The sequence below is a fragment of the Carassius gibelio genome, chromosome A19 (assembly GCF_023724105.1).
Source record: "Carassius gibelio isolate Cgi1373 ecotype wild population from Czech Republic chromosome A19, carGib1.2-hapl.c, whole genome shotgun sequence".
NCBI lineage: Eukaryota > Metazoa > Chordata > Actinopteri > Cypriniformes > Cyprinidae > Carassius > Carassius gibelio.
The window spans coordinates 520059-533747 of NC_068389.1; the positions used below are offsets into that span (position 1 = coordinate 520059).

The 13689-nt window shown below is 36.1% G+C and overlaps 10 non-coding genes and 1 pseudogene across 10 annotated transcripts; all 11 read left to right on the top strand.

The window, feature by feature from the left end:
• The first annotated feature begins 616 nt into the window (after nt 1-616).
• On the top strand, nt 617-735 carry LOC127936352 (5S ribosomal RNA). Its single transcript, XR_008148274.1, has one exon. It is a non-coding gene; the product is annotated as a 5S ribosomal RNA (ribosomal RNA).
• Nucleotides 736-1384: 649 nt separating this feature from the next.
• Nucleotides 1385-1503, top strand: LOC127935986 (5S ribosomal RNA). The gene has a single exon (XR_008148209.1). It is a non-coding gene; the product is annotated as a 5S ribosomal RNA (ribosomal RNA).
• A 398-nt stretch (nt 1504-1901) lies between these two features.
• On the top strand, nt 1902-2020 carry LOC127937778 (5S ribosomal RNA). The gene has a single exon (XR_008148557.1). It is a non-coding gene; the product is annotated as a 5S ribosomal RNA (ribosomal RNA).
• Nucleotides 2021-2929: 909 nt separating this feature from the next.
• LOC127936129 (5S ribosomal RNA) lies at nt 2930-3048 on the top strand. The gene has a single exon (XR_008148223.1). It is a non-coding gene; the product is annotated as a 5S ribosomal RNA (ribosomal RNA).
• Nucleotides 3049-3701: 653 nt separating this feature from the next.
• On the top strand, nt 3702-3820 carry LOC127937783 (5S ribosomal RNA). Its single transcript, XR_008148562.1, has one exon. It is a non-coding gene; the product is annotated as a 5S ribosomal RNA (ribosomal RNA).
• A 363-nt stretch (nt 3821-4183) lies between these two features.
• On the top strand, nt 4184-4302 carry LOC127937178 (uncharacterized; annotated as a pseudogene).
• Nucleotides 4303-10799: 6497 nt separating this feature from the next.
• On the top strand, nt 10800-10918 carry LOC127937169 (5S ribosomal RNA). Its single transcript, XR_008148355.1, has one exon. It is a non-coding gene; the product is annotated as a 5S ribosomal RNA (ribosomal RNA).
• A 1033-nt stretch (nt 10919-11951) lies between these two features.
• On the top strand, nt 11952-12070 carry LOC127936221 (5S ribosomal RNA). The gene has a single exon (XR_008148231.1). It is a non-coding gene; the product is annotated as a 5S ribosomal RNA (ribosomal RNA).
• A 647-nt stretch (nt 12071-12717) lies between these two features.
• On the top strand, nt 12718-12836 carry LOC127935999 (5S ribosomal RNA). Its single transcript, XR_008148211.1, has one exon. It is a non-coding gene; the product is annotated as a 5S ribosomal RNA (ribosomal RNA).
• Nucleotides 12837-13198: 362 nt separating this feature from the next.
• On the top strand, nt 13199-13317 carry LOC127936943 (5S ribosomal RNA). The gene has a single exon (XR_008148332.1). It is a non-coding gene; the product is annotated as a 5S ribosomal RNA (ribosomal RNA).
• Nucleotides 13318-13538: 221 nt separating this feature from the next.
• LOC127937661 (5S ribosomal RNA) lies at nt 13539-13657 on the top strand. The gene has a single exon (XR_008148446.1). It is a non-coding gene; the product is annotated as a 5S ribosomal RNA (ribosomal RNA).
• Nucleotides 13658-13689: the final 32 nt, after the last annotated feature.

The following is a 13689-nucleotide window of genomic DNA, read 5'->3' on the forward strand; positions in this document are numbered from 1 at the left end:
TTGGATATTTTTCACGAATTATATAATAATCTTGCAAAAAAAAAAAGAGTCAATGCCCGATCTCTGAATCTTAGCAGGTTTAGGTCTGGTTAATACTTGATTGAAAGACCGCCTAGGAGTACCAGGTGCTTAAAGCTTTTGAAATTTTTTCACTTAGTATATAATACATTTGGCAAAAAATAGAGTCAATGCCCGATCTCTGAATATAAGCAGGTTTGGGCCAGGTTAGTACATGGATGGGAGACTGCCTGGGAATACCAGGTGCTTTAAATTTTTGTATATTTTTCACGAATTATATAATAATCTTGCAAAAAAAAAAAAAAAAAAAAGAGTCAATGCCCGATCTCTGAATCTTAGCAGGTTAAGGTCTGGTTAGTACTTGATTGAAAGACCGCCTAGGAATACTAGGTGCTTAAAGCTTTTGGAATTTTTTCACTTAGTATATAATAAATTTGGCAGAAAATAGAGTTAATGCCCGATCTCTGAATATAAGCAGGTTTGTGCCAGGTTAGTACATGGATGGGAGACCGCCTTTTGGTTTTCTTTCCTACTTATATAATGTACTGGTGAGTAGATTGGCTGATCTTTAAATAGCCTTCTCTTTGCAGCAGTCTTCGCTTACGGCCATACCAGCCTGGCTATTCCTGATCTCGTCTGATCTCGGAAGCTAAGCAGGTTTGGCCCTGGTTAGTATTTGGATGGGAGACCGCCTTGGAATACCAGGTGCTGTAAGCTTTTTGGAAATTTTTCACTTATTATATAATAATTTTGCCAAAAAATAGAGTCAATGAATATAGATCTCTGAATATAAGCAGGTTTGGGCCAGGTTAGTACATGGATGGGAGACTGCCTGGGAATACCAGGTGCTTTAAATTTTTGGATATTTTTCACGAATTATATAATAATCTTGCAAAAAAAAAAAAAAAAAAAAAGAGTCAATGCCCGATCTCTGAATCTTAGCAGGTTAAGGTCTGGTTAGTACTTGAATGAGAGACCGCCAAGGAATACCAGGTGCTTTAAGCTTTTGGCATTTTTTCACTTAGTATATAATAAATTTGGCCAAAAATAGAGTCAATGCCCGATCTCTGAATATAAGCAGGTTTGGGCCAGGTTAGTACATGGATGGGAGACTGCCTGGGAATACCAGGTGCTTTAAATTTTTGAATATTTTTCACGAATTATATAATAATCTTGCAAAAATAAAAAAAAAAGTCAATGCCCAATCTCTGAATTTTAGCAGGTTTAGGTCTAGTTAGTACTTGGATGAGAGACTGCCAAGGAATACCAGGTGCTTTAAGCTTTTGGGTTTTCTTTCCTACTTATATAATGTACTGGCGAGTAGATTGGCTGATCTTTAAATAGCCTTCTCTTTGCAGCAGTCTTCGCTTACGGCCATACCAGCCTGGCTATGCCCGATCTCGTCTGATCTCGGAAGTTAAGCAGGTTTGGGCCTGCTTAGTACTTGGATGAGAGATGCCCTGGGAATACCAGGTACTGTAAGCTTTTTGGACATTTTTCACTTAGTATATAATAAATTTGGCAAGAAATAGAGTCAATGCCCGATCTCTAAATTTTAGCAGGTTATTCTGGTTAGTACTTGGATGAGAGACCGCCTAGGAATACAAGGTGCTTTAAGCTTTTGGGTTTTCTTTCCTACATATATAATGTACTGGCGAGTAGATTGGCTGATCTTTAAATAGCCTTCTCTTTGTAGCAGTATTTGCTTACGGCCATACCAGCCTGGATATGCCCGTTCTTGTCTGATCTTGGAAGCTAAGCAGGTTTGGGCCTGGTTAGTACTTGGATGGGAGACAGCCTTTTGGTTTTCTTTCCTACTTATATAATGTACTGGTGAGTAGATTGGCTGATCTTTAAATAGCCTTCTCTTTGCAGCAGTCTTTGCTTACAGCCATACCAGCCTGGCTATGCCTGATCTCGTCTGATCTCGGAAGCTAAGCAGGTTTGGCCCTGGTTAGTATTTGGATGGGAGACCGCCTTGGAATACCAGGTGCTGTAAGCTTTTTGGAAATTTTTCACTTAGTATATAATAATTTTGCCAAAAAATAGAGTCAATGAATATAGATCTCTGAATATAAGCAGGTTTGGGCCAGGTTAGTACATGGATGGGAGACTGCCTGGGAATACCAGGTGCTTTAAATTTTTGGACATTTTTCACGAATTATTTAATAATCTTGCAAAAAAAAAAAAAAAAAGAGTCAATGCCCGATCTCTGAATCTTAGCAGGTTTAGGTCTGGTTAGTACTTGGTTGAAAGACCGCCTAGGAAAACTAGGTGCTTAAAGCTTTTGGAATTTTTTCACTTAGTATATAATAATTTTGCCAAAAAATAGAGTCAATATAAGCAGGTTTGGGCCAGGTTAGTACATGGATGGGAGACTGCCTGGGAATACCAGGTGCTTTAAATTTTTGGATATTTTTTCACGAATTATATAATAATCTTACAAAAATAGTCAATGCCCGATCTCTGAATCTTAGCAAGTTTAGGTCTGGTTAGTACTTGGTTGAAAGACCACCTAGGAATACCAGATGCTTAAAGCTTTTGGAATTTTTTCACTTACTATATAATAAATTTGGCAAAAAATAGAGTCAATGCCCGATCTCTGAATATAAGCAGGTTTGGACCAGGTTAGCACATGGATGGGAGACTGCCTGGGAATACCAGGTGCTTTAAATTTTTGGATATTTTTCACGAATTATATAATAAACTTGCAAAAAATAAAATAAAATAAAAAAAGAGTCAATGCCCGATCTCTAAATTTTAACAGGTTTAGGTCTGGTTAGTACTTGGATGAGAGACCACCTATGAACACTAGGTGCTTTAAGCTTTGGGGTTTTCTTTCCTACTTATATAATGTACTGGCGGGTAGCTTGGCTGATCTTTAAATAGCCTTCTCTTTGCAGCAGTCTTCGCTTACGGCCATACCAGTCTGGCTATGCCCGATCTTGTCTGATCTCGGAAGCTAAGCAGGTTTGGGCCTGGTTAGTATTTGGATGGGAGACCGCTTTGGAATACCAGGTGCTGTAAGCTTTTTGGAAATTTTTCACTTAGTATATAATAATTTTGCCAAAAAATACAGTCAATGCCCGATTTCTGAATATAAGCAGGTTTGGGCCAGGTTAGTACATGGATGGGAGACTGCCTGGGAATACCAGGTGCTTTAAATTTTTTGATATTTTTCAAGAATTATATAATAATCTTGCAAACAAAAAAAAACAAACAAAAAAAAGAGTCAATGCCCGATCTCTGAATCTTAGCAGGTTTAGGTCTGGTTAGTACTTGGTTGAAAGACCGCCAAGGAATACCAGGTGCTTAAAGCTTTTGGAATTTTTTTACTTAGTATATAATAAATTTGGCAAAAAATAGAGTCAATGCCCGATCTCTGAATATAAGCAGGTTTGGACCAGGTTAGTACATGTATGGGAGACTGCCTGGGAATACCAGGTGCTTTAAATTTTTGGATATTTTTCACGAATTATATAATAATCTTGCAAAAAAAAAAAAAAAAGAGTCAATGCCCGATCTCTGAATCTTAGCAGGTTTAGGTCTAGTTAGTACTTGGATGAGAGACCGCCAAGGAATACCAGGTACTTTAAGCTTTTGGGTTTTCTTTCCTACTTATATAATGTACTGGCGAGTAGATTGGCTGATCTTTAAATAGCCTTCTCTTTGCAGCAGTCTTCGCTTACGGCCATACCAGCCTGGCTATGCCCGATCTCGTCTGATCTAGGAAGTTAAGCAGGTTTGGGACTGGTTAGTACTTGGATGGGAGACCGCCTGGGAATACCAGGTACTGTAAGCTTTTTGGAAATTTTTCACTTAGTATATAATAATTTTGCCAAAAAATAGAGTCAATGCCCGATCTCTGAATATAAGCAGGTTTGGGCCAGGTTAGCACATGGATGGGAGACTGCCTGGGAATACCAGGTGCTTTACATTTTTGGATATTTTTCACAAATTATATAATAATCTTGCAAAAAAAAAAAAAAAGAGTCAATGCCCGATCTCTGAATTTTAGCAGGTTTAGGTCTAGTTAGTACTTGGATGAGAGACCACCAAGGAATACCAGGTGCTTTAAGCTTTTGGGTTTTCTTTCATACTTATATAATGTACTGGTGAGTAGATTGGCTGATCTTTAAATAGCCTTCTCTTTGCAGCAGTCTTCGCTTACGGCCATACAAGCCTGGCTATGCCCGATCTTGTCTGATCTAGGAAGTTAAGCAGGTTTGGGACTGGTTAGTACTTGGATGGGAAACCGCCTGGGAATACCAGGTACTGTAAGCTTTTTGGAAATTTTTCACTTAGTATATAATAATTTTGCCAAAAAATAGAGTCATTGCCCGATCTCTGAATATAAGCAGGTTTGGGCCAGGTTAGTACATGGATGGGAGACTGCCTGGGAATACCAGGTGCTTTAAATTTTTGGATATTTTTCACGAATTATATAATAATCTTGCAAAAAAAAAAAAAAAAAAGAGTCAATGCCCGATCTCTGAATCTTAGCAGGTTAAGGTCTGGTTAGTACTTGAATGATAGACCGCCAAGGAATACCAGGTGCTTTAAGCTTTTGGAATTTTTTCACTTAGTATATAATAAATTTGGCAAAAAATAGAGTCAATGCCCGATCTCTGAATATAAGCAGGTTTGGGCCAGGTTAGTACTTGGATGAGAGACCGCCTAGGAATACCAGGTGCTTTAAGCTTTTGGGGTTTCTTTCCTACTTTTATAATGTACTGGCGAGTAGATTGGCTGATCTTTAAATAGCCTTCTCTTTGCAGCAGTCTTCGCTTATGGCCATACCAACCTGTGCAACCCTGTTCATTGTAGTGGTACAATCCAGGAAGTGCAAGTGTGTGTAGAAAGGACGGAAGCTAACTCTTGTATTGTTTGTTTGTTTATTATTTTTTATAGTTAGAATTAATTGTAAGAGGAGTTTTTCCTTATCTATTTAATAAGTTTTAAACCACGAACCAGCAGGTTCATGCTGTCTGGGGAGTGGTTTAATTTTTTATTTTTTATTCATAATGAGTGAAATGGATCAACTGCTTGTTTCACAACTTGCAACAAATTTGAAACAAGCTAATGCAATTGACCAAGGCAAAGGATTAAGACAAGGAGAAGGGATGATGGCGAAAGAAATGAAGAAACAAAGGATCTATTCAAAAGAAGCTACAGCAATAATTGACATCAGTAAAGTGCTTAATGGAGGAGCGCAGGACATTATTAGAGCAATAAAGGAAAAAGTGAGCGTGGAAAAAATTCTTGCGGTAAGACCAAAGACTAATAAACAATATGAAGTGACTTTTGAAACGGAGGAAGCTTGTGATGGACTGTTAAATGGTTTGCAAATTAAAGGACAAATATGTGATGTTAAAAAACTCCAGGACAGAGAATATGTAGTCTCGTTCATGCATCTGCCTGTGTATTTAGATGATGATGACATAACCTCGAAATTGGAAGGATGGGGAGTTACTCCCATAACAGAGATAAGGAGGAGGTTTTACCCAGGAACGGAGATAGAGGATGGGACAAGATTTGTTAAGGTTAAGTTCCCAAAGGAGGTGGCATCATTGCCATATAGTACAAGGTTTGAGACAACTGAAGGCTCACAGTACTTCAGGATAATACACAGTAGGCAGGTCAAAACTTGTAGATTGTGTTTAAGTCCAGAACATATCATCAAAGACTGTCCTGAGTTCAGATGTTTTAAATGCAATGATCAAGGACATTTCTCAAGAGACTGTACAGCAATTGAATGTCCAGACTGTGGCAAACCTCTTAATATATGTGAATGCTGGATGGAAGGTAACGAGAAGCAATCAGAGGAGCAACAAAGTATGGACAGGTAGGTGCAAGATGAGATTGCAGAAACCACAGAGACTTTTGAACCAATGGAAAACAAACAACAAAAGCAAATAGAATATATGGAAAATCAGAAGTTGAAGGACCAAAGTCACCAGGATGGAGAAGTAAACAGAATGGAGGACGATACAGAGGAGGGAGAAGATGGAGAAACCGAACAGAATGGTGCAAATGACAAGGAAGTAAATGATGAAGAGGAGAGCGACGAGGTGGAAGAACTGGATATGGAACAACAGGAGGCAAGGAAAGAAAGAGAAAAGGTTGGAAAAATGATAAGAAGAAAATCAATGAAGGTAAAGCCAAATCTTAATGTTGCTAGAAAGAAAAAGATGATTGAAATAGATAAAAAGAAGTTGGGATTGATACAAGAACAAGATTGTGAGAGAGACTGAAGATGAATGGTTTTAAATGCTTATTTTTTATTGGTATGGTTTTAAACATTGTGAGTTTAAATGCAAGAGGTTTAATGAGTGTAAAGAAATTTGAGATGGTAAAAGAACTATGCAAAAAGCAGGATGTGATAATTTTACAAGAAACAAACTGGAAAGACGAAATGATTGAGGATGTGAAAAAGAGATGGAAAGGACAAATGTTTTATAATAATGGTGATGGAAGGATAGGAAGGGGGGTAGCCATTTTAATAAAGGAAAATGTTGAAATTGATTCATATGAAGTCTATAATGACAAAAAAGGCAAATGTGTTGGGATTAATATTAAGAAAGATGATCATGAATTTGTGGTAATTAATTTGCATGCACCCACCCAAGAGGGAGGAAAAAAAACATTTTTTTGAGGGATTAAGGATTTTAATAAAGACATATAAAAACGTTATTTTAGTTGGGGATTTTAATACTGTTTTTAGTAAGATGGACATGGCAGATGGGATGGTTTTTAGAACAGATATGGGAAGGAAAGAGTCAAAAGAAATGATGGAGGAAAGAAATTTGATAGATGTTTGGAGGGAAAACCATGAAAGGAAAAGAGAATTTTCCAGAAGACAACTGGTTGGGAATTTTATGTGTCAGACAAGAATCGATTTTATTTTAAGTGAAAGGGATATGGAATTTTTTCTGGGGGACATTTGTTATAAGGATACCAGTTTGAGTGATCACAAAATGCTTTTATGGAATATTGACTTTAGTAAAGAAAAAAAAGGGCCTGGAGTGTGGATACTAAATTCAGAAATGTTGACAAGTGAAAGTTATAGAATAGGAATTGAGGAAATATTAGACAAAGAAAAAGAGGACGGAATGTACTTTGAAGATAAACGATTATGGTGGCAAAATGTAAAATATGAAATAAGAAGATATTCTATAAACCATAGCAAATTGGTACAGAAAGTTAAAAAAGCAAAGGAGCTGGAAATAAGGAAAAAACTCAGAAAAGAGACAAATAAAAGTGAAGTAAATATAAAACAGATAATACTTTTGGAGGAAGAGTTACGGAAAATTGAGGAAGAAAAGTGTAAAGGAGCTATTATAAGGAGTAAGGCAAAAAATACAATTGCAGGAGAAAAATGTACAAAATTTTTCTTTAATTTGGAAAAAAGTAGAGGCAAAGCAAAGTTAATAAAAGAATTAAAAAATAAAAAAGGAGAAATAGTCAAAGACATAAGTGGAATTTTAACAGAGGTGAAAGACTATTATGAGGGGCTTTTTGAAACAAAAGGAATTGACGAAAAAGCCAAAATTCAGTTATTAGAGAGTGTTACAGCTAAAGTAAGTAGAGAAGATAAAAAGGAATGTGATAAAGAAATTAGTGAAGAGGAAATTGTACAAGCTATCAATAGTTTAAAAGGAAACAAAAGCCCGGGGACAGATGGGATAGTAAATGAATTTTATAAAGTTTTTAAAGAGAAGATAAGTGGGATTTTAAAGGAAGTATATAAGGAGATTTTTGATAAAAGAGAATTGGATCAGAGGATGAGTATAGGGTTGATGAAATTAATTTATAAAAGGAAAGGAAGTAAAAATGATTTGAGTAATTTTAGACCAATAACAATGTTAAACACAGATTTAAAAATACTATCTAAAATTCTTGCAAATAGAATGAAAAATATTTTACCCAAAATTATAGTGACTAATCAGGCATATGGTGTAAGAGGGAGAGATATTGCTGATATAACGAGTGGTGTAAGAGACATAATAAGCTATTTAAATGAAACACAGAAGGATGGATATGTTGTTAATTTAGATTTTGAAAAGGCTTTTGATAGGGTAGAACATGATTTTTTATTTGCAATTTTAGAACGTTTTGGTTTTGGAAAGAATTTTAAGGAATGGATAAAAATTTTATATAATAACGTAATGACGAGAGTGACGTGTAATGGTTTCTTAACAGAACCTTTTAGAATAACAAGATCAATAAGGCAAGGATGTCCACTCTCTGCACAGCTATATACTTTGGTAGCAGAACCTTTAGGTTTAATGATTAAGAAAAATAAAAGCATTCAAGGTATTAAAATAGAAGAAGGTAAAGAAGAGAAAAAGATATTCCAATATGCAGACGACACGACACTGATTTTAAAAGACTTAGAAAGTATGAAGGAAGTCATAAGAAATGTAGAGAGGTATGGTAAAGGTACAGGTGCAAGAGTTAATGGAGAAAAAACTGTGTACATGAAGTTTGGAAAGGTACCAAATTTAGGAGGAGTTTTTAATTTTGAGGAGGTGAAGGAAACAAAAATTTTGGGTGTGACTTTAGGAAAAGATGAGAAAGGGGCAAGAGAAAGAATGTTTGAAAAGTTGTTGGGGGAAATGGAAAGGAGATTAATTTTTTGGAGGGGAAGATTTTTAAGTTTGAAAGGGAAAATTTTAGTGGTTAATGCTTTAATGTTATCCAAAATGTGGTATATTTTAATGGTGAGCGCAATGCCAAGATGGGTGGAAGTAAGAATAAAAAGATGTGTTTTAGATTTTATTTGGGAGAAGAAACCCCCAAGAGTTGCTTATAACACTCTGATAGGACAGGCTGATAAAGGAGGAATGGGATTATCTGATGTAGAATTAAAAAAAGAAAAGTATGAGAATTAAAGTTGTGAAAAAGTATATAGATGATCAAGAAAAAGGAGAATGGAAAGATACAATGAAATACTATTTGGACAAATGTGGTAATGTGAAACTAGGGGACAGTGTTTTATGGATGAAAATGAAAGCATGGATGTTTGAAAGAATACCAGATTTTTATAAAGAAGTTTTAAAAGCTTGGGTTTTTTTTTCTCTCAAAGGTTGATTTTATACCTGGAGGAAGGAAAGAGATTTTAAACCAACCATTGTTTTTTAATAAGCATATTGTGAAAAGTGGGAAAGAAATATTTTTTTTAAAAATGGTGGGAGGTTGGGATTGCAAGACTAAGGGATATTATGTATGAGATAAGAGAGGGTTTTTTACCAGTGCAAGTAATTATTGATGAGTTGGAAGAAGCCAAAGAAGAGTATGACATAAACAATGTAAAGAAGCAATATAAAGAAATGAAAAGTGCAATACCAAAAGCGTGGATAAATGAAATACAGAAGGAAGAAAAAGAGGAAGGAAAGACTGACGTGTATTTTGTTAATCAAAATAAAAGAATAGGGTTTAGTTTAGGGAATGTGAAAATGTTTTATCATGTTTTAAGGGAAGAGATTTTTAAAAAACCAAATTCAAATGATATGTGGTTAAGAAACTTCAATGGCTTGAAAGAGGAAGAAATATGGAAAAATATGAGGGGAGTACTGGTGAGCACAAATTTGGAGTGTCTTGATTATTTTATAAGGCATAATGTAATATGGTCGGAAATGAGGTTGTGCATTATAAAAAAAGAACAAAGTGCATTATGTAAGGTTTGTAAAAAACAAGATGAGGGTTTGTTGCATTTGTTTTTACTGTGTGAGGAATTAGGATCTTTTTTTAAGGTTTTAAAAGAAATAGTGAATGACCTAGGGGAAAGAAAAGAAGATCAAGATTGGCAAAAAACATTTATGTTTGGAAAGGAGGAAAAGTGTAAGAATAAAATCATGATCAATTTGTTAATTATTTTGGCAAAAAATGCTATATGGAAAAGAAGAAATATAGTTAAGAACAGGTCTGTTCGTGTAGATGTGTGGACATTGTATAAGCATATGGTGGAAGATTATATGTTTACATTGTGCAAATATTGGAGACTGGAGGGAAAAGCAGAGATGTTTATGAAAATGTTTTCTTCTCAGGTACAGAATATTCTTTTGAAACATGACATAAATGTATCTGTTGGAAAAAAGTGTAAAATAACAAATGCAACAAATGGGATAATGTAGAAGAAAAATATTTATAAGTATGAATGTATTTTTATTTTTTTATTTTAGTTTTTTTGTTTTGTTGTTGTTTTTAATTGGAATGTGAATCTCTGTATTTAGGAGAAACATAATGTATTATTTTGTGAACTTAATAAAAAAAAAAAAAAAAAAAAAGAAAAAAAAAAAAAGGCTATGCTCGATCTCGTCTGGGCTTGGAAGTTAAGCAGGTTTGGGCCTGGTTAGTACTTGGATGGGAGACCGCCTGGGAATACCAGGTACTGTAAGCTTTTTGGACATTTTTCACTTAGTATATAATAAATTTGGCAAAAAATAGAGTCAATGCCCGATCTCTGAATATAGTATATTGAATATAGTGAATTAGCAGGTTTAGGTCTAGTTAGTACTTGGATGAGAGACCGCCAAGGAATACCAGGTGCTTTTAAGCTTTTGGAATTTTTTCACTTAGTATATAATAAATTTGGCAAAAAATAGAGTCAATGCCCGATCTCTAAATTTTAGCAGGTTTCGGTCTGGTTAGTACTTGGATGAGAGACAGCCTAGGAATACTAGGTGCTTTAAGCTTTTGGGTTTTCTTTCCTACTTATATAATGTACTGGCGAGTAGATTGGCTGATCTTTAAATAGCATTCTCTTTGCAGCAGTCTTCGCTTACGGTCTTACCAGCCTGGCTATGCCCGATCTCGTCTGATCTCGGAAGCTAAGCAGGTTTGGACCTGGTTAGTACTTGGATGGGAGACCGCCTGGGAATACCAGGTACTGTAAGCTTTTTGGAAATTTTTCACTTAGTATATAATAATTTTGCCAAAAAATAGAGTCAATACCCGATCTCTGAATATAAGCAGGTTTGGGCCAGGTTAGTACATGGATGGGAGACTGCCTGGGAATACCAGGTGCTTTAAATTTTTGGATATTTTTCAAAAATTATATAATAATCTTGCAAAAAAAAAAAAAAGAGTCAATGCCCGATCTCTGAATCTTAGCAGGTTAAGGTCTGGTTAGTACTTGAATGAGAGATCGCCAAGGAATACCAGGTGCTTAAAGCTTTTAGAATTTTTTCACTTAGTATATAATAAATTTGGCAAAAAATAGAGTCAATGCCCGATCTCTGAATATAAGCAGGTTTGGACCAGGTTAGTACATGGATGGGAGACTGCCTGGGAATACCAAGTTCTTTAAATTTTTGGATATTTTTCACGAATTATATAATAATCTTGCAAAAAAAAAAGAGTCAATGCCCGATCTCTGAATCTTAGCAGGTTTAGGTCTGGTTAATACTTGATTGAAAGACCGCCTAGGAGTACCAGGTGCTTAAAGCTTTTGAAATTTTCTCACTTAGTATATAATACATTTGGCAAAAAATAGAGTCAATGCCCGATCTCTGAATATAAGCAGGTTTGGGCCAGGTTAGTACATGGATGGGAGACTGCCTGGGAATACCAGGTGCTTTAAATTTTTGTATATTTTTCACGAATTATATAATAATCTTGCAAAAAAAAAAAAAAAAAAAAAAAGAGTCAATGCCCGATCTCTGAATCTTAGCAGGTTAAGGTCTGGTTAGTACTTGATTGAAAGACAGCCTAGGAATACTAGGTGCTTAAAGCTTTTGGAATTTTTTCACTTAGTATATAATAAATTTGGCAGAAAATAGAGTCAATGCCCGATCTCTGAATATAAGCAGGTTTGTGCCAGGTTAGTACATGGATGGGAGACCGCCTTTTGGTTTTCTTTCCTACTTATATAATGTACTGGTGAGTAGATTGGCTGATCTTTAAATAGCCTTCTCTTTGCAGCAGTCTTCGCTTACGGCCATACCAGCCTGGCTATGCCTGATCTCGTCTGATCTCGGAAGCTAAGCAGGTTTGGCCCTGGTTAGTATTTGGATGGGAGACCGCCTTGGAATACCAGGTGCTGTAAGCTTTTTGGAAATTTTTCACTTATTATATAATAATTTTGCCAAAAAATAGAGTCAATGAATATAGATCTCTGAATATAAGCAGGTTTGGGCCAGGTTAGTACATGGATGGTAGACTGCCTGGGAATACCAGGTGCTTTAAATTTTTGGATATTTTTCACGAATTATATAATAATCTTGCAAAAAAAAAAAAAAAAAAAAGAGTCCATGCCCGATCTCTGAATCTTAGCAGGTTAAGGTCTGGTTAGTACTTGAATGAGAGACCGCCAAGGAATACCAGGTGCTTTAAGCTTTTGGCATTTTTTCACTTAGTATATAATAAATTTGGCCAAAAATAGAGTCAATGCCCGATCTCTGAATATAAGCAGGTTTGGGCCAGGTTAGTACATGGATGGGAGACTGCCTGGGAATACCAGGTGCTTTACATTTTTGAATATTTTTCACGAATTATATAATAATCTTGCAAAAAAAAAAAAAAAGTCAATGCCCAATCTCTGAATTTTAGCAGGTTTAGGTCTAGTTAGTACTTGGATGAGAGACTGCCAAGGAATACCAGGTGCTTTAAGCTTTTGGGTTTTCTTTCCTACTTATATAATGTACTGGCGAGTAGATTGGCTGATCTTTAAATAGCCTTCTCTTTGCAGTAGTCTTCGCTTACGGCCATACCAGCCTGGCTATGCCCGATCTCGTCTGATCTCGGAAGTTAAGCAGGTTTGGGCCTGCTTAGTACTTGGATGAGAGATGCCCTGGGAATACCAGGTACTGTAAGCTTTTTGGACATTTTTCACTTAGTATATAATAATTTTGCCAAAAAATAGAGTCAATGCCCGATCTCTGAATATAAGCAGGTTTGGGCCAGGTTAGTACATGGATGGGACACTGCCTGGGAATACCAGGTGCTTTAAATTTTTGGATATTTTTCACAAATTATATAATAATCTTGCAAAAAAAAAAAAAAGGGTCAATGCCCGATCTCTGAATTTTAGCAGGTTTAGGTCTGGTTAGTACTTGGATGAGAGAACGCCAAGGAATACCAGTTGCTTTAAGCTTTTGGGTTTTCTTTCCTACTTATTTAATGTACTGGCGAGTAGATTGGCTGATCTTTAAATAGCCTTCTCTTTGCAGCAGTCTTCGCTTACGGCCATACCAGCCTGGCTATGCCCGATCTCGTCTGATCTTGGAAGTTAAGCAGGTTTGGGCCTGGTTAGTACTTGGATGGGAGACCGCCTGGGAATACCAGGTACTGTAAGCTTTTTGGACATTTTTCACTTAGTATATAATAAATTTTGCAAAAAATAGAGTCAATGCCCGATCTCTGAATATAAGCAGGTTTGGGCCAAGTTAGTACATGGATGGGAGACTGCCTAGGAATACAAGGTGCTTTAAGCTTTTGGGTTTTCTTTCCTACATATATAATGTACTGGCGAGTAGATTGGCTGATCTTTAAATAGCATTCTCTTTGCAGCAGTCTTCGCTTACGGCCATACCAGCCTGGCTATGCCTGATCTCGTCTGATCTCGGAAGCTAAGCAGGTTTGGACCTGGTTAGTACTTGGATGGGAGACCGCCTGGGAATACCAGGTACTGTAAGCTTTTTGGACATTTTTCACTTAGTATATAATAAA